The 18,979-nt window shown below is 41.1% G+C and overlaps 1 long non-coding RNA gene across 3 annotated transcripts; it reads right to left on the bottom strand.

Annotated features, from left to right (window-relative positions):
• Positions 1–8,699: 8,699 nt before the first annotated feature.
• LOC135758135 (uncharacterized) lies at positions 8,700–18,705 on the bottom strand. 3 transcript variants are annotated; one of them, XR_010536440.2, is made up of 5 exons: positions 18,671–18,705; positions 18,352–18,490; positions 17,322–17,381; positions 10,253–10,396; positions 8,700–9,481 (listed from the first exon to the last, which is right to left on the bottom strand). It is a non-coding gene; the product is annotated as an uncharacterized lncRNA (long non-coding RNA). The 3 variants fall into 3 exon arrangements; XR_012334996.1 differs by lacking the exon at positions 18,671–18,705 and having other exon boundaries at positions 18,352–18,664; XR_012334997.1 differs by lacking the exon at positions 18,671–18,705 and having other exon boundaries at positions 8,700–9,459; positions 18,352–18,664.
• Between the last annotated feature and the right edge of the window lie 274 nt (positions 18,706–18,979).

Below are 18,979 nucleotides of genomic sequence, written 5' to 3'. Positions count from 1 at the left end.
TGGCTGAGCCGCTAACGCTCTGTATAACAATCCGCGTCAGTTACGTCATCATCACGTTGCGTGAGCTTCCTGACACAGGTAAAATTCGAATGCAAAGTTTTACGTTCGAATATGCATATTTTTTTTACATTCGACGAATATTCGAAATTCGAATTAAAATTTGACAGCCCTACTCCACGTCCTAAAAAGAAAAAAATATGAGTAAGTTCTGCTGTTCCTTTAAAGTGAATTATTATTTTCATGAGCTCTTATCCAAAAACAATAATAAAAATAGCTAGATCTGAAGTTTTATCTGTGGTATCCAACAATTTTGGACATAGCCCTAGTTGGATCTTTCATTTTGTTGTTGTCGGCTGGATTAAAAGGAGCGGTGAATCAAACAATAAATTTTACCTTGATAATTTATTATATAAGAGGTCATCATACTTAAATGAACATCCTGCAAGTTTCAAAACTGAAACCGTCTGTGCTATTGAAATATAACAGTTTTTTGCACCAAGCCAGGAAAATGGTCTATTCAGGAATGTGCTGAAATATGATGTCAGAGTAGAATTGAAACACCTCCCCAAACCCATATACAATGACCACTTTTGTAGCCCCGTCCACAGCTTTGCGTGACGTGTGTGGGTCAGGGGTAAAGCAAACCATGCAGTGTCTCAACAATCATTAGGGGTGGCACGGTTCTTGAAAAAAATCCGAACCGTTCAGTTCGGAGCGTGTGCGTTGCACGGTTCATGGCATGCGCAATAGCCTCGTGCCCTGTATGTGACCTTGCCTCAGATGGCGTGTTTCCCTTTCGCGAAAGAAAAGTTGACTGGTGTGGAGAGTGAGTGCTGCAGGTTATGTTACATGTAGAAATGGCAAGTTGGAGAGAAAAGGAAGTCTGCCCGGAGTTGGATGACGCACCAGTTTGGTGTGTGGAAACTTTTTATTTCATGTTACCTACGATGACAGTGGAAAAAAACAATAGATAGAACTGCAGTCTATGGGTTGAATGTGTTCGAACAGCCACAGGAGACTGCCTTCTCTCCGTCCATTTATCAAAGCTAAGGTACTGAACGTCTTTTCTGACTTCTGCCACGAAAACACAGTGAACGTGCGCTATTTTTAGCCTTTTATTGATAAAACTAAAGCGTCTGATTTCCGTGTAGTTTCATTTTGCTAGCGTGAGAAAGTTGCGCGATCTTATTTCATAAATTGCCTCTCAAAGTAATCAGGACAGAAGTGGTCAAAAGTGGACAAGAGAGACGGATTTAAATATTACAGGTGTAAACGTTATGTTTCTCTCTCCTCCACATATACTCTCTGCAGTATTTAAGCAGCCTCTCAGTGATAAATCTAAGAGCTACACTGAAGTTGGCAGTTTGATAAATGCAAGTTATCTTTGTGTGATAAAAAGGCACATAAGATGGATATACACATTCTCCTTTTTTTGCCAAATAAATGAAAAGCATGTTGAAATCATCAATGTCTTACCTCTTGCTGTATCAAAATCTCACCTGGCTTTCCTCAGAGAGGGTCCCAATAATGTGCTTAAAGTCAAATTCAGTTTGTGCATGATTACATGATATAACTTTTTTAATAAAGTATCCTAAATTATGGATAATTACTACATTAATAAGATAATACATTTCTGGAGTGTTAAAAATTAAAAGTAAAAATAACAACAAGAACCATACAGAACCGAGAACTGTGGCCATTAAACCGTGATACGAACCGAACCGAGGGTTTTGTGAACCGTGCCACCCCTAGTAAACATGTCTTTAAAGATTGCCAAATGTAACCAAAATGACTTTTGAAAACATGTTTCCTAAGAGACTTTTATTTTGACGCGGTGATATGTTATAAGTGCCCAACAGAGTGTTCGGTTGTGGAAGAACCGTCTATGGGAAGAACACAGACGCTGTTTAACGGAGGCTTGGAACATAACATTAGGAATGCGTGGTTAAAGTTTGTTTTTGAAGAAGTTCCAGCTCGGGTGGGGAGTATTTGTTTACTTTGTGTACCACGGATTCATTTGTAAAGAAGCCATGAGTCGGTGCTGGATTTGCAGAGAAACTGTGATTAAAAGCACCACTAATATTGCATCTGGCAGGAATGACACAACAGTATACACAGTGAGTAAAACATTTTACTTTATTTAAGTTACTACGCGTCACTACTGTTTAGTAAAAGATCGCTTGACATGTCCTGTTGTAACATCAGTGTCTAAACACGTATATTTGACTGTTTTAATTTACTAAAAACATTAAACCATTAATAAAGGTGCAACACTTAACAATATGACTGTAATATAACGATAGAAATATACAAAGTTAGTGATAAGGAAGAACTTACCAGCCCTAATTTAGATTCTGATGCCTGCTTACTGTGTTGTATACGGTAATTTTGGCAAGTCGCGTTTGTAAGGTCCAACACTCAACAAAGCTTTTTTTATCATATAACTGTGGTATGTAACGTTACGTGTATGTAAGAGCAACCTCACAAGCACAATAGAAATATACAAAGTTAGTGATAAGGACTTATCAGCCGCGGTTTAGATTCTGATGCGTGCTTACTTGTGTTGTTTACGGTAATTTAGTCACGTTGAGTTTAAAGTTCTTTTATACTTTACTATACGTATTGTCATTTATGGGTATCATCTAGAATCCAGAATCTTTTGTAGCTCAAACATATTTGTGTTCGGCTGCTATTTTTACACATCAATGTTTTTAAAACATTTCCCCACATGTAATGACGGGGATCATAGCAGTGGGCGTTTACGTCCAGGTCTTCACTGCGGGCCGCCCCTTCAAACGAACCATTATCCAGAGAGCAACTAATCCATGTTACAAAATAACCTATTATTTATTGCCTTTGATGTTTTTGAATGGAAAAACCACTTGAATCAGACAACAGTATAAAACAATAAAATCGACAGATTCATTGCCCCTTTAAGTCAGCAGGATCTATCACAAAAGTCCACGTAGAGTGCACGTGACACAATTTCCATCATGCATGGACAGACGGATTTTGAAGTAGGTAGCCCAGGCGATGTGTTGCATTTTGTCGCAATGCGCATGCATCAAAAGTTTGTATGCACATACAAATAAACTATGCTTTGCAACTTACATTTGCGTACATGAAAGAAAACGGTCTATACTACAGAATTTATCTTACCTTTATATTTGCTGATAACTTGCTCATAAAGCTCAGGCTTGTCTGTTTTACAAGTAATGTGATGCTCAGCATCCTGTTGAGGTCTTTTTTGTTTTTTCTGCCTTGGTATACCCAGCATCATAGCGACTGCAGTGACATGCAATGACTGAAAATAATTAAATGAATCAATTGATTAATCAAGCATAATATTAAGGTTGCTAAAATTGTTTACCCAAATAGCCAACAAATGGTATAACATATGTATCTAACTTATGTATATGCATGCATGTATACTTTTGTAAATATACATATAGCTTAGATATACACACACATACACAACTGTAGATAACTTATACATACACAATTTAAAATCTTTAAAAGATATCTGTGGCTATTCGTGCCACTGTTTGCATGATAAGAAAATCGCATGTTTGAAACTCAGATTAAACAATAAGAATTAATTACTAATTACCCAATCTATTACTGCTATTTCACATAATTTTACTAAGCACTTAGTCGTTTATGGACAACATTAATAGATCAGTAAAGTGAGTTAAGTTACTCTGAAACCGAATGTTTGTTTACTGACCAATGCCAATATCGTTATGGGCTACTCGGGAAGATAATATTTTTGACCACAAACCGTCAAATAAGATAAAATATTTCACAAATCGTATGTTAATCCAGCTTATCTTTCATATTTTGCACAAATATGTTATTATACATAGGACTGAACTCACCTTTCCTCCTTTAATGGGCGCGTGTAGTCTGTTTCGCGGGAAATTGGGGCTAACAGCGGTGATGTCATTATCACGTGTCTGCATTTCCGGGGAAACGAATCCACTGCTGCTGACTTGCGTAGTAAAAGTGTCGTTGATAGGAAGGCCGAAAGCATGTCACGTTGAAGTATCGCGTGAGCGATTCGAGCACGTATTGAGAAAGTTTGATCTCGCGGTACTGTGATGTCATATCTTGTTCGATCTGCGCAGCGCTGTATGAACACAGCTTAGTATTGTTGCTGTTACGCCACAGACATGGGGATCAGCACAGCACCTCGTGCTACTGTCCAAAACAACTGCTATTTACAGAGAGATTCCTCTAAATGTAGACAAATCCACATGGAAATTAATTGATGGAATGTGCTTTTAAAAACATTTAATACATACAACAAAACAGCTTAATGAAAGCTCTGTTTCTTGAGAACATTTACTGCTCCACCTACAATATCTTATTGGACTGTCTTTTTTATTACCTAACAAAAATTAAACATGCAATAAAGCTTTTTTAAACAAATAAAGTAAAAAATATAATATAATAACTTTTGACCCAAATTAAACACAGCTGAAACAGCTAATCAAGGTGTTCAGGGTTGCTTGATAATTACAGACAGGTGTATGAGCAGGGTTTTAGACACCTGACCTAGGGTTAAGGAATACACAATGTGTAACTTCAGATTATGAATACCCAGGGTTATCTCTTAACCCCTGGTTAAGCACGAACAGTGTGACACGTGAAACAGATAACCCAGGATTCCGTTAACCCGGGGTTTAGAATAACCTGGTGTTAACTTTTCCAGTGTGAAAAGCATGTTTATATGTTGATAACCTCAAATGACACTAAATCTCCTGTTCATTTCTTCTGGTTGTGAAGTTAGCAGTTTGATGTGCTGCTGTGATGTGGAGCACCAGTGGCTAAAACAAGTGGGTTTCAATGTTTACATGCACAACAATATTCAAATAAAACAATAATGCGAAACTATGATGTAAACAGTGGTTTTTAATTACTCTTATTTGGCTAAAGTCATAATCAAAGTAAACACAAATCAAATTCATATTCATATTTTAGCTTCATTATCAAAGTGCATCATGACCTACACACATTTCAAATACAATATGTGGGAGTTTTGTGACAGGACACATATACACCCACAACCGTTTGGCTGTAAACAGATGGCTTCAAGCAGAAAAGGCCCTCTAGCTAGGTTTCCAACTGTCCCGTATTAGTCGGGATGTCCGTATTTTGGGTCTCATTGATTTTGTCCTGTATGTGACCTCCCATGTCTTGTTTTTGACTGCTACGTTGATCTAAACAGTGACTGATACAACAGGCTTGCTCGACTTCATGTGGCTCCACAACAACTGTGAAGCAGATGACAACAAAATCCAACAAGAGTGATTTGAGAATTCAGACAAAGTGGACTGCTATCGAAATGCTCTCGCGGTCATTCGCCTGTCTGTTCATGCGGCACCGCATGAAGTCAAACAAGTAGCAAGCAGTGCTGAACACTTGAGAATAATCTCAAACACAATCAGTATACGCTAAAGGGGGTCATATAATATGATTTCATGTTATCCTTTTATTATTTGTGCAAAGATCTTCATAATTAAAATGCTCAGTCTCAATTACAAAGAGATCACTGATCCAGACCTGCATAATAAATCGATCTTAAAGGCCCCAACAAAACATTTCCAACTTTGCTTGGACATTCTCACACTTCTAATTCACATCCTGTGTGTTTTAATTAAAGTATTTGAAGTTGACTCTGCAAAACTACAGCTCACAGAATCATTGAATCTATGTTAGTTTTAGTTTGTCACATGTAAGATGAACATGAAGGGGATAACGTTTAACTTCCTTAGTGCAGGAGTCACAAGTGTATTGTCTTATAAGGTAATGGTTCAATTTAAATACTGTGTTAAACGTACCTGCTGTACCAACAAACTGTTAATAAACCTATTGTATGTTGCCAAGGCATAAGAGTTATTATACAATTTTAATTAAGAGATTAGCTATCATTTGGACAAAATACACTGTATACACACAAAACCATGCCTGCACTGCTGCAGCAGACCACCTTTTGTCCTGTATTTGGTGAGGGTGACAAAGTTAGCAACCCTACATCTAACACATATAACAAATAATTAACTGCACTTTAAGCTTTCGTAATATTTAAAAATATATATATATATATATACTATCACAACAACGATGAACTTTATGTTGTTCAGGAGTAACATGGGGATTTAATGATGTCTGCAATTAATGGATTTATTCTATAACATGTAAAATGGGAACATGAAGGCATTAAAAGCAACTTATGTAAACACCTTAATTTGAATACTGTATTATTTAGAATAAGGTCAGTAATTAGATTATAGGCTACTGTCCATGTAAACATAATCACTGGCTGACCCTGCTAACTTTACTTCAGTGGACTGAACCTTTTAAATTAAATGATAAAGTTCTCTAAACAAACAGCTTATATGACTTTATTTCTGAATGAGAATTGTATATGTGTTGTAAAGTCTGATGTGCTACTGTGATGTCGGGGGAAGGGTGTTTAGACATGTGAGGCCTGAAATCACTGACTGACAAACTGCTAACTTTACTTCAGTGGACTGCACCTTTTAAATTAAATGATAAAGTTCTCTAAACAAACAGCTTATATGACTTTATTTCTGAATGAGAATTGTATATGTGTTGTAAAGTCTGATGTAATGTCGGGGGAAGGGTGCTTAGACATGTGAGGCCTGAAATCACTGACTGAACTGCTAACTTTACTTCAGTGGACTGCACCTTTTAAATTAAATGATAAAGTTCTCTAAACAAACAGCTTATATGACTTTATTTCTGAATGAGAATTGAATATGTGTTGTAAATTCTGATGTGCTACTGTGATGTCGGGGGAAGGGTGCTTAGACATGTGAGGCCTGAAATCACTGACTGACAAACTCTTAACTTTACTTCAGTGGACTGCACCTTTTAAATTAAATGATAAAGTTCTCTAAACAAACAGCTTATATGACTTTATTTCTGAATTAAAATTGAATATGTGTTGTAAATTCTGATGTGCTACTGTGATGTCGGGGGAAGGGTGCTTAGACATGTGAGGCCTGAAATCACTGACTGACAAACTGCTAACTTTACTTCAGTGGACTGCACCTTTTAAATTAAATGATAAAGTTCTCTAAACAAACAGCTTATATGACTTTATTTCTGAATAAGAATTGTATATGTGTTGTAAAGTCTGATGTAATGTCGGGGGAAGGGTGCTTAGACATGTGAGGCCTGAAATCACTGACTAACAAACTCTTAACTTTACTTCAGTGGACTGCACCTTTTAAATTAAATGATAAAGTTCTCTAAACAAACAGCTTATATGACTTTATTTCTGAATGAGAATTGAATATGTGTTGTAAATTCTGATGTGCTACTGTGATGTCGGGGGAAGGGTGCTTAGACATGTGAGGCCTGAAATCACTGACTGACAAACTGCTAACTTTACTTCAGTGGACTGCACCTTTTAAATTAAATGATAAAGTTCTCTAAACAAACAGCTTATATGACTTTATTTCTGAATGAGAATTGTATATGTGTTGTAAAGTCTGATGTAATGTCGGGGGAAGGGTGCTTAGACATGTGAGGCCTGAAATCACTGACTGACAAACTCTTAACTTTACTTCAGTGGACTGCACCTTTTAAATTAAATGATAAAGTTCTCTAAACAAACAGCTTATATCCCAGATAGCACACGTACGTCGCGGAGACGTCTGCTAAATATCGCTTCATCTTCTGTAGATCGGCTGCGAACATTGAAAAGTAAGACGTCTGCAATATCTCTGCAAGACGTCTTGGCGATGTCTTGAAACATTCGAAATTTTTACGAGCTGCATGCATCTTCTGGAGATCTTGAATCCGAGCAAACGCAGACGAATCAGCTGACCTCAATGCTCAACTCATTTCACCGTTTACACTTATTTCTTGTTTAATTGTAATTAAACACAAACAAAAGATAAAAAAAACCCAGCTGCATATAATTTGCCAGTTTTTTAAGAGTTTGGATTTATGTAGCATTCATAAAATATTATTTTTATATACCCTACCTCGTATTACGTGTAATATAGAAACATGAAATCATACCCGTATGTATACTGTATGCGTTTAGTCCAGTTTCACTTGCATATTTGGCAGTAAGGACGAGGGGACTCCTGCATTTAAATTGCGTTTATGCTTTAAGTGCAGAATAAAACACTTAAAGGTTCTCAAAGAAAGTACCTTGTACACGGAAATAATCTTACTGGCAACATTTTAACAAATATACTGTAACCAATAATGGACAGCAGTCTCTGCACCGTTCTCTAACAGATGTCTGTATAGATGAAGAAACCTTATACAATGTCGAAACACACTATACATGTATTAATTTGACCAGGTATTATCCAGCATCACAGCATGAATTGTTCTGACAAGTTTGTTTACCAAATTTAATTTATGAAACATATGTTCTGAATGTTCATTACATCCAGAGCCTACCAATATACTGCAAAGCTATGACATTTACTACCTGCTCTTTTAATCACTGCACAAGACCCAGAGCTGATCATGACACTTTCCATTTTAGACTTTGCATGTTCTACATAAAGAAAGAATTCTTTAAAAATGAATGAATTTATAATAAACCTAAAAATTAAAGCATTAAAAACACTGTGATGTAGTAAGTGCTGAAAGTATCATGTGAAACTGTGAATATAATCACAATTTAAATAATGGAGACTGTTACACAAGACTTAGATGCGACTTTAATTACAATACATTCAGTACACCAGGGGATTTTAAACTGTGGGTCAGGAGGACCCACTTGTCGGTCACACAGTAGGTTAAGGTGTGTTGCACACCTTAATGATGCAACAACAGTTTGGCCAAATTAATAATTAACAATGACAATGGTTTTGAAAGAATATACCATAAAATATTTGGTATTGCAAATAAACTTGTATTTACTTTACATCAGTGGTTCTTAATGTTATTCCTCGAGGCCCACTGCCCTGCACATTTTGTATGTCTCCCTTATTTAACACACCTGATTCAAATCATCAGCTCATTAGAAGAGATCTCAATGAACTGAACTGAGTCTGTCAGATAAAAGAGACATACAAAATGTGCAGAGCAGTGGGCCTCGAGGAATAACGTTAAGAACCACTGCTTTACATTATGAAATATTATGAAAATAAAATGACTCCACTGAAAGAGAACAAATGTGTTTTACCCCATTAAAAAAATGTATATGTAAAAATATTTTAGTGGGTCTAGAATAGATTACACTTGTCTAATAGGTTTTGAAATGAAAAGTTTGGAAACCCCAGCTTTACACAATACTAGTCTCAATTAAAGTTAACATTAAGTTGTAATATAACTGAAATAAATAGCATTTGCAATTGACAGACATTAAATTAAACTGATGGCAGATGAGGTGTGGGGATGATGCTGGGCCAGAGTTGAATCTGTGCATCTTAGTAGATCAGGGTGGTTCATCCTTAAGTGCTGCATTAAAAAGAGAAAGGATCTTAAAAGAAAAAAAAAATTCTCTCAAATCAACATTGGACTATCAACCCCAAATTAATAATACTGCAATTACATGCAAACAAACCTGTCAACCTTCAATATGTAAGGAATAATTGACGACGGGCCATTGAATTATAAGAAAATAATGCACACCCAAGGTGCAATGCGGCACGACGCGAAGCAGAGTGCCGTTACACCGCGGGTGTGCTTTATTTTCAAATAATTCAAAGGACCGGAGTCAATTATTCCTCTTATACCACGGTTACCACAAACATTGCTCTGGTGCCTATTTTTAAGACATTAGACAAGTTAGGTGTGCGGTTATCAGAAATGACTTCCAAAAGCACAGTTATCTAACACAGTCTACTGTAAGTGTTTTTTAACATTAAATATAGAATTCTTTTTTTTGAGAGATACAAAGGACAAAGTCTCTGCTTCCGTGTGACCAATCAATGGTTGTGTTAAAAACATGGGAGGATAATCAGGTCATGACAATTATGTGAAATATTGCGCAGTGTTACAATTCGGATTTCTGATGTTATGTCATTAAATATCCTACCACCGACCTCAATGCATTCCAGTCAATCACATATCACATTTGCGTGTTTACCACATAATGAGACGCCAGGAGAAGTTTGTGCTCTTGTGCCAATTATGGCAGAAAATGGTTACTGGATAATTTAACATTCATGTTCATAAATATTATGTGCTGTAAAAATAGTTTAAAGTTTGTTTGCGGTTCATGTAAGGCTGTGAAAGGCTAGCCACCAACTTGTCTGCAATGTCAAATGATGCATCTCGTTGAGGTTGGTGCTGATCGATCAGTCACAAGTTGAGAGGTCGGATACTCAACTTTGTTTGCTGTTCCAGTTGTCTCGAACACAGCATTAGTTCACAGACTCCAGTTCAGTTCTATCTGTAACAACAGAACACAATGAGAACATCATCACATCAGACAAAGTATTTCATTTATATAAATTGCAGCCAAAGAAAAACCAAAATATTAAAAACATAAAAGATCAAAATCTTCATTTAAACCCAAAGGGGACTAGCATAGTAATACCATTCTCTGCTACTTTGCTTGAGCGGAAGTACAAAGTCTGACGTAGTCAGGCTAAAAGGGGACATGGTCTTTAAATAAAACACCCAAAATGACTCTCTTTGTAAGAGTTTTCAATATCTCCACCACAGTAAGAATTAATTCTTTTCTCAATACTTAAACATTAAAGGTCACGTTTTTTCTGATCCCCTATTTCAAACTTTAGTTAGTGTGTAATGTTGCTGTATGTAATTGTCATGACTGCTGGGTGATCGATGGCTGTGTGATCTGTGTGTGTGTGTTGTTTACCTGTGGTGCCGGTTCCTCGCGTGTTCACTAACTCCGCCCCCTTGTTTCAGTGATTGTTCACCGGTGGTGTCTCGTTTACCTTTCCCTTTATATTGCACGTAGTCCTGTCCTTCGTTGCGCGCTCATTGTTTTATCACAGTCCTGCTGCCCTGCCTTGTCTTGTCAGTCGCTCTCTGTCTTCTCCTCTGTTACCCCAGGTTTGGTTTCGGCGTTCGGAGACACGTCTTCACCCGGACCGCTCGCTTGTGGAGCTCTGGATTATACTGACTTTGTTTGTCTCTCGACACAGCTGGTTCGCTTCGTTTCTAGGCGGTATACCAGCTGTCTCTCTCTCTCCGGTTTGCATCACCACCCGTGAGTGGAGTACACCCATTTTCACCCTGTGGATTATATTGACTCTAACGACTGTTGTTTCTCGGAACCGCTGGTTCGCTTCGTTTTTAGGCGGTGACCAGTGGTTTCCGGGTGGTCCTTCTACATCTGGATTACACAGCGGATCTACCAGTGACTTTGCTCTCCTGTTTTCTATTTTTTCTCAATAAACTATTTAACTTGCACTTGACTCTGAGTCCGTTTCCTGACAGATGAGCGCGCCAAAAATGGAGTCAGCAAGTTTAGAGAGTCTGGAGGTGCAGACCGCCCTTCACCAGCAGGGGGCGGCCATCGACCAACATTCGTCGTTATTGTCTGCTGCTGCCAGAGATTTCAGCATCCTGTCTGAGCAACTGAAAGAGCTCAGCAATCGCTTGGACCAAGTGACTCCTCGCCATGAAGCCTCAACCTCATTCGGAGGAGCCGCTTCATTTGAACGGGAGCCACACACGGCTACACCCCCCACCTACAATGGCGATCCCAACACCTGCAGATCCTTTTTACAGCAGTGCTCTCTCGTCTTCGCACTCCAGCCCCGTCGATTTTCTTCATCCACTTCCAAGGTGGCCTATGTCCTGACATTACTCACTGGAAGGGCGAGAGACTGGGGTATGGCCGCCTGGGGGGCTAAAGCTCCTTTTACTTTTTCATTGGAGGCTCTCGAGGAGGAGATGTTAAAACTGTTTGACCGCTCACTCAAGGGAGACATGGCAGCGGCTGAGTTGGTGAGATTACGGCAACGTAATGACTCTGTGACAGATTTTGCCATACGATTCAAAACGCTCGCTATTTGCTGCAACTGGAATGACGCGGCATTAAGAGCACAGTTCCTCGAGGGTCTCACGCCAGGTATTCAAGACGAGATTGCACTGAGGGAGCCACCCACGTCCCTGGAAGCTGCCATCGATCTGGCTCTGAGGGTCGAGTCTCGCCATCGGCAGAGAGATCTGCGTCGCTCATTTCGCCAGCTGATGTCAGAACCAGGGGAGATCCCTTCAGAGACGCCCTCCGAGGAACCTATGCAGCTGGGCAAGTTCCGAATTTCTGCTGGAGAGAGAAGTCGTCGGCTATCTAATGGCCTCTGTTTGTATTGTGGCGAGCCGGGGCATCTGGCGGCCACCTGTCCGGTAAAAGATCACGCCCGCCGATGAACCTGGGAGTCTCGGTGGGCGCATCGTCATTTAAATCTCCCGTAAGCAGCACCACACTACCTGTCTTGATTAACTCTTTCTCGTCACAGGCGTTGCTGGATTCCGGTGCGGAGGCGTGTCTTTTGGATGCTGGGTTGGCCAAGTCCTGGGGTATTCCATTCATCCCTCTCTCCTCTCCTTTGTCTGCCTGGACATTGAAGGGCCAGCATATGGCTGTGATCACGCACCGCACACCCCCTGTGAGTTTGTTTGTTTCTGGCAATCATCGTGAGGAGATTGAATTTTACATCTTAGAGGATTCACAATCGCCAGTCATTTTAGGTCATGACTGGCTATCCAAACATAATCCTCACGTTGATTGGCAGAACAATGTTGTGTTATCGTGGAAGTCTTCGTGTTATGTTTCTTGTCTTGGTCCTGCTCCCTCTCTTGTCTCTTGTTCTGTCTCGCAGGTCCCGGCTATCGATCTCTCAGGGGTCCCGGCGGAGTACTCGGATCTGTATCAGGTTTTCAGTAAGTCCCGGGCTACTTCTCTGCCTCCTCATCGGTCGTATGATTGCGAGATCAAACTCCTTCCCAACACTTCTCCGCCTAAGGGTCGTATATTTTCCCTAGCTAAACCAGAAAGAGAGGCTATGGATAAATACATTAATGACGCTCTTAAAGCCGGTCTCATTCGCCGCTCCTCGTCTCCAGCTGGTGCTGGATTTTTCTTTGTAAAAAAGAAAGACGGGTCTCTTCGTCCGTGCATTGATTATCGAGGGCTGAATGACATTACTGTTAAGAATAAGTACCCCTTGCCTTTAATGTCATCAGCATTCGAGTTATTACAGGGAGCGCGCGTATTTACCAAGTTAGATCTGCGCAACGCTTATCACTTGGTACGTATTAGAGAGGGCGATGAGTGGAAGACAGCCTTTAATACACCTTCTGGACACTGGGAATATTCCGTTCTGCCGTTCGGTCTTTGTAACGCTCCAGCTGTCTTCCAGACCATGGTCAATGAAGTGCTGGGTGACATGATTAACAGATTTGTCTTTGTGTATCTCGATGACATTCTCATCTTTTCTCCCTCCATGCAGATACTCACTCAGCACGTTCGCATGGTTTTACAACGGCTATTAGAGAATCAGCTATTCGTTAAGGCGGAGAAGTGCGAGTTCCACAAGAAGTCGGTTTCGTTTCTGGGTTTTGTCATTGCCGAGGGAGAAATTCGTCCCGATCCCGCTAAGGTTAAGACGGTTGCCGATTGGCCAGTACCCGACACTCGGAAGGAGCTTCAGCGATTTCTGGGGTTCGCCAATTTTTATCGGCGTTTCATCAGAAATTTTGGTCAGATCGCTAAGCCTCTCACCGCTCTCACTTCACCTAATGTATGTTTCCGTTGGAGTAGAGAGGCTCAGGAGGCCTTTGATGTGTTAAAATCCCGGTTCATCTCTGCGCCTGTCCTCTCTATTCCCGATCCGGCTAAACAATTTATAGTGGAAGTGGATGCATCTGATGTCGGGGTAGGCGCCGTTTTATCACAGCGATCGTCTATTGATGGGAAAGTACATCCGTGTGCTTTTTTCTCTCACCGGTTAAACCCAGCAGAACGTAATTACGACATAGGGAATCGGGAGCTGTTGGCGGTTAGACTCGCTTTGGGTGAATGGCGTCACTGGTTGGAGGGAACCTCGGAGCCCTTTCTGGTCTGGACGGATCATAAGAATCTTGAATATATCCGTTCGGCCAGAAGACTAACATCTAGGCAGGCTCGTTGGGCACTCTTCTTTGATCGTTTCAACTTCACCCTCTCGTACCGGCCTGGCTCGAAAAATACCAAACCTGATGCTCTCTCCCGTCTGTTCGAAAAGTCCGATTCGGAGAGGACGGAGACCATTCTCCCGGAGGGGAGGGTGGTCGGCGCCCTCGTGTGGGGAATCGAACAGCGGGTGAGAGAGGCCGGTCGGGAGGGGGAAGTTCCGGAGGGGTGTCCAGCGGGTCGCCTATGGGTTCCTGAGCGGTTACGTTCCGATGTCATCCGGTGGGGTCACGAGTCCAAATTTGTCGGCCATCCAGGTATTCGGAGAACGTTGGCTGCCGTCCGTCAGCGTTTTTGGTGGCCCTCTATGTCCACTGACGTCAGACAGTTTGTATTAGCCTGTTCGGTTTGTGCTCGTAATAAAGCATCTAATTTACCACCCGCTGGTCTGCTTAAATCTTTGCCCGTGCCCTCCCGCCCCTGGTCTCATATAGCCCTTGATTTTGTCACCGGCTTACCGGCATCTAATGGTAACACTGTTGTTCTAACTGTGGTGGATCGTTTTTCGAAGGCGGTTCATTTCATTCCCCTGCCCAAGCTACCTTCTGCAAAAGAGATGGCTCAGGTTTTGATTAATCACGTTTTTCGGTTACATGGTATTCCGACTGACGTAGTATCAGATAGGGGTCCTCAGTTCATCTCTCGTTTTTGGCAGGAGTTTTGTAGACAAATTGGCGCCACGGCCAGCTTGTCTTCTGGTTATCACCCGCAGACCAATGGGCAATGCGAACGGGCTAATCAGGATCTCGGTAGAACGCTCCGCTGTCTGTCGTCTCAATATCCGAATTCCTGGTGCGATCAGCTCCCGTGGGTTGAGTATTCTCATAATTCTCTTCCCGTTACGTCTACCAATTTGTCCCCGTTTGAACTTTCCATCGGTTATCAACCTCCCCTGTTTCCATCACAGGAGCCCGAGGCAGCGGTTCCGTCTGCGTTAGCTTTCGTACGCAGGTGCAGACGCACCTGGAGGAGAGCTAAGACACTGTTATTATCCAATTCCAGACGAACCAAAGCTGCAGCTGATCGTCATCGGCGACCTCCACCCCGTTACGTTTGTGGTCAAAAGGTATGGCTTTCTACCAAGGATCTGTCTCTCCGTGAGCCTTCTCGTAAGCTGGCTCCGAGATTCATTGGGCCATACAGTATTTCTAAGGTCATTAATCCGGTGACGATTAAGCTTAAGTTACCTCTTTCTCTTGGTCGGGTTCACCCTGTTTTTCATGTATCCAAGGTTAAACCTGTGATGTTTGCTCGCTATAACCCCCCTGTCTCTGCCCCCAATCCCCCCGCCCCTCGTCTAGTGGATGGTGCCCCTGTCTACACTGTTAAGAGGTTACTAGACTCCCGCCGCAGGGGCAGAGGATTTCAGTATTTAGTGGATTGGGAAGGATACGGTCCTGATGAGAGGAGCTGGGTTCCGGGTCGGGATTTGCTGGATCCTGGGCTGATCGAGGACCTCCGTCGGCGACAGGGTGAGTCTCCCGGTCCGTCTGGTGCCGGTCGTGGAGGGGGGGCTACTGTCATGACTGCTGGGTGATCGATGGCTGTGTGATCTGTGTGTGTGTGTTGTTTACCTGTGGTGCCGGTTCCTCGCGTGTTCACTAACTCCGCCCCCTTGTTTCAGTGATTGTTCACCGGTGGTGTCTCGTTTACCTTTCCCTTTATATTGCACGTAGTCCTGTCCTTCGTTGCGCGCTCATTGTTTTATCACAGTCCTGCTGCCCTGCCTTGTCTTGTCAGTCGCTCTCTGTCTTCTCCTCTGTTACCCCAGGTTTGGTTTCGGCGTTCGGAGACACGTCTTCACCCGGACCGCTCGCTTGTGGAGCTCTGGATTATACTGACTTTGTTTGTCTCTCGACACAGCTGGTTCGCTTCGTTTCTAGGCGGTATACCAGCTGTCTCTCTCTCTCCGGTTTGCATCACCACCCGTGAGTGGAGTACACCCATTTTCACCTTGTGGATTATATTGACTCTAACGACTGTTGTTTCTCGGAACCGCTGGTTCGCTTCGTTTTTAGGCGGTGACCAGTGGTTTCCGGGTGGTCCTTCTACATCTGGATTACACAGCGGATCTACCAGTGACTTTGCTCTCCTGTTTTCTATTTTTTCTCAATAAACTATTTAACTTGCACTTGACTCTGAGTCCGTTTCCTGACAGTAATAGCATAAATAATACCTGTAAATGTTAAAGCTTAAAGTTCACTGCCAGCCAGGCGATGTATTATCTTTAACAGAATTCCCCTTTCAATACAGCGAACGGCCGGTTTGGACTACAGCCCTCTACTTCCCGGTTGAATGACGTCAAAGCAAGTGTGTTTGACTAAACTCCACCCTGGCTAAGCTAAGCTGCTGTCAAATCACAACACACTAAACAAACTACACAATCAGAACTCGTTACGTATTTCTGAAGGAGGGACTTCATAGGACAAAGAAGACATCAGCCGTTTTTAGGACAGTGAAAGCACTATATAGATAAGTAGATTGTGTGAAAAATACCGCATGTGAAACATGAACACATGTTATATTGTGCACTGTAAACACAATCAAAGCTTCAAAAACACAGGAAAAACGGGACCTTTAAAGTTGTTCAGTATTATGGTTGTAATCAATAAAATGACAGGCAATTTTATTTAAAGATCATATCCCCTTTGGGTTTAAATGCAGATTTTAATCTTTCATGCCATGAAGGCAATAACGCCGAAACATCTGTCCTTGTATTGTTTGATTAGAAAAACAGGTCTAAGCACCTAAAGCTGGGAGAGCATGGTGAGGGCGTTGATTGAACTAGATCTATTGACCCCTCATTGATCTCATAGACTATGTTTACACTGTCGGTTTAAATCTGATTTTTGTGTATATCCAATTTGAATGACTGACTGTACACACGGTGTATGACAACTCTTCGTGTTTGATTTGTGTGACCTGATGTGCATTATCTTTTATCCAAAATAGCTGTTTATAGCAATGACGTTGCGTTGATGTGTTTGAAATAAATGTGCTTGAGTTCATGCAGCAACAACCAGTTTTCATAAATGAAAAATAAAATATTGTCTTTTTTATCCAATTCATCCGAGAAATCATTTGGTAATTAAAATAATGTACCCTAAAAAACCTTTCATTTGTAAAACTGCATTCATTACTTTACTAAATGTGGGAAGAGACTCACAGGTGGAGGTAGAAGTTTGGTCTGCACTTTCCATAGCTGGTGCACAGGGATTGTGGTAGGCTAGTGACACAATTGAAGAAGACTGGTTCAAAATCTGCTTTACAACCAGAGGTTGAATTAAACTTTCTTATTGCCTGTCATTTTGACAGATAAGGCTGTAACAAATCTGTCATAATCAATTAGGACTAAAATATCAACAAAATACTTAGAAAATGAACAAAAACAACTATCTGAATCTGTTCGAACTCTAACCTTGAGGTCTGGATAGACAAAGTGAGTGTTTATCTGTGTAAAAGTTAAACCATCATTGAAGACTGATGCAGTTGTCATTAAGGCTGATTTAGTCAGACCTACCCCAATGCCTCTACACAGTAGGCTATCCGCCACTTTTCATTTACACGTTTGCATCATTGTTCGCATCGATGTGGATTTACACATGCAGAACGCTAGTAGCCAATGTCCATAGGCATTTACCAATGTAAAATACAATATCAAGGCAAAAGCTGAAAAAATAAAAAGCAGCAGAAAAAACCCTTGTTGGGGGCCAATCACACCAAATGCGTTTTAAAGACGTGGAAACACAAGGTGCACCTTGATTTGGTCACTTTATAAAAAGCAGTGCAGCGCAGATTTTTATATTGCTAGGCAACCACAGAGGCAGCTGTCCTGTCAATCAAATATTGAAGCGTGAGCGCTCTTTTGCTGTTAACTGTCAAATAAGCAGAAACTTTAAAAAGAGGACGCTTGCACTGACTTTGATCGAAGGTGAGAGGTGCATAAACACACAGGAGACAGTAAGTGACTGAAGTACGATTGTTTCAAATAACTGTAAACATCGGTCCCTACAACGGAAGGCCCGCCTCTCCCCATATTCAATTGGACAATGGAAAGACACAAATGCCGTTGGGTGCTTTTCCGCTCTTAGCGCTCCTTCAAAAATGCATGTTGCAGTAGAGGGCAAAAATGCAAGGCGTTCAGTGCGCATAAACAGCGCACATAACGCTCAATGCTGCAGTTAAAAAAGATTTACCTCATAGTTAAGACAACTGGATCTGAAGCGTAATGATGGTCTTCAGAAGGCCTCTCATGGTGGCCTTGATTCAGAGGTTTGAGAAGACTACCAAGCACCAGAGCCAGCTAACAGGTGGACCAAACATCAAGCCAGAATTCTGCATGAGTCAGGTAAGCAGAATAAAAGACACTATAAATAAACAATAATAAAAGATGATCATTAATGACTTAATGCTTTCATATTCATGTTAATGCTTTGAAAATTATCTTATTTCTTTCAGAATCTTTTGATAATATTGCCCAATGCAACAAATGGAAAAAGCATGCTTTATGACAACCTCAGCAGCAGAACCCATGACTTTCTCCTGGGTAGTGTTGGACTTTAAGGCGTCCATTGCGTGTAATTTAGAGGAAAGGCACAAGATACGAATATCTATGTTCAAATATTTATTGATCAGATTGAAAAAGTTTAACAGCGCTGGGTCCTCTCAAGTAGCGAACAACCAGCTCAGGAAGTAACATGCTTATTTATAAAATATGTGACGTCGATCTTTCTTCAGAAAATCTCCACCCACAAAGGCCGTTCCCCTCGTCCATCTGACTCCATCACCACACCCAATTTTAGCCTGTAGGCAAAGATGGACACA

The sequence above is a fragment of the Paramisgurnus dabryanus genome, chromosome 14, assembly GCF_030506205.2.
Source record: "Paramisgurnus dabryanus chromosome 14, PD_genome_1.1, whole genome shotgun sequence".
NCBI lineage: Eukaryota > Metazoa > Chordata > Actinopteri > Cypriniformes > Cobitidae > Paramisgurnus > Paramisgurnus dabryanus.
The sequence above is the reverse complement of the archived record's forward strand: the minus strand, read 5'-3'. Positions and strand labels throughout refer to the sequence as shown.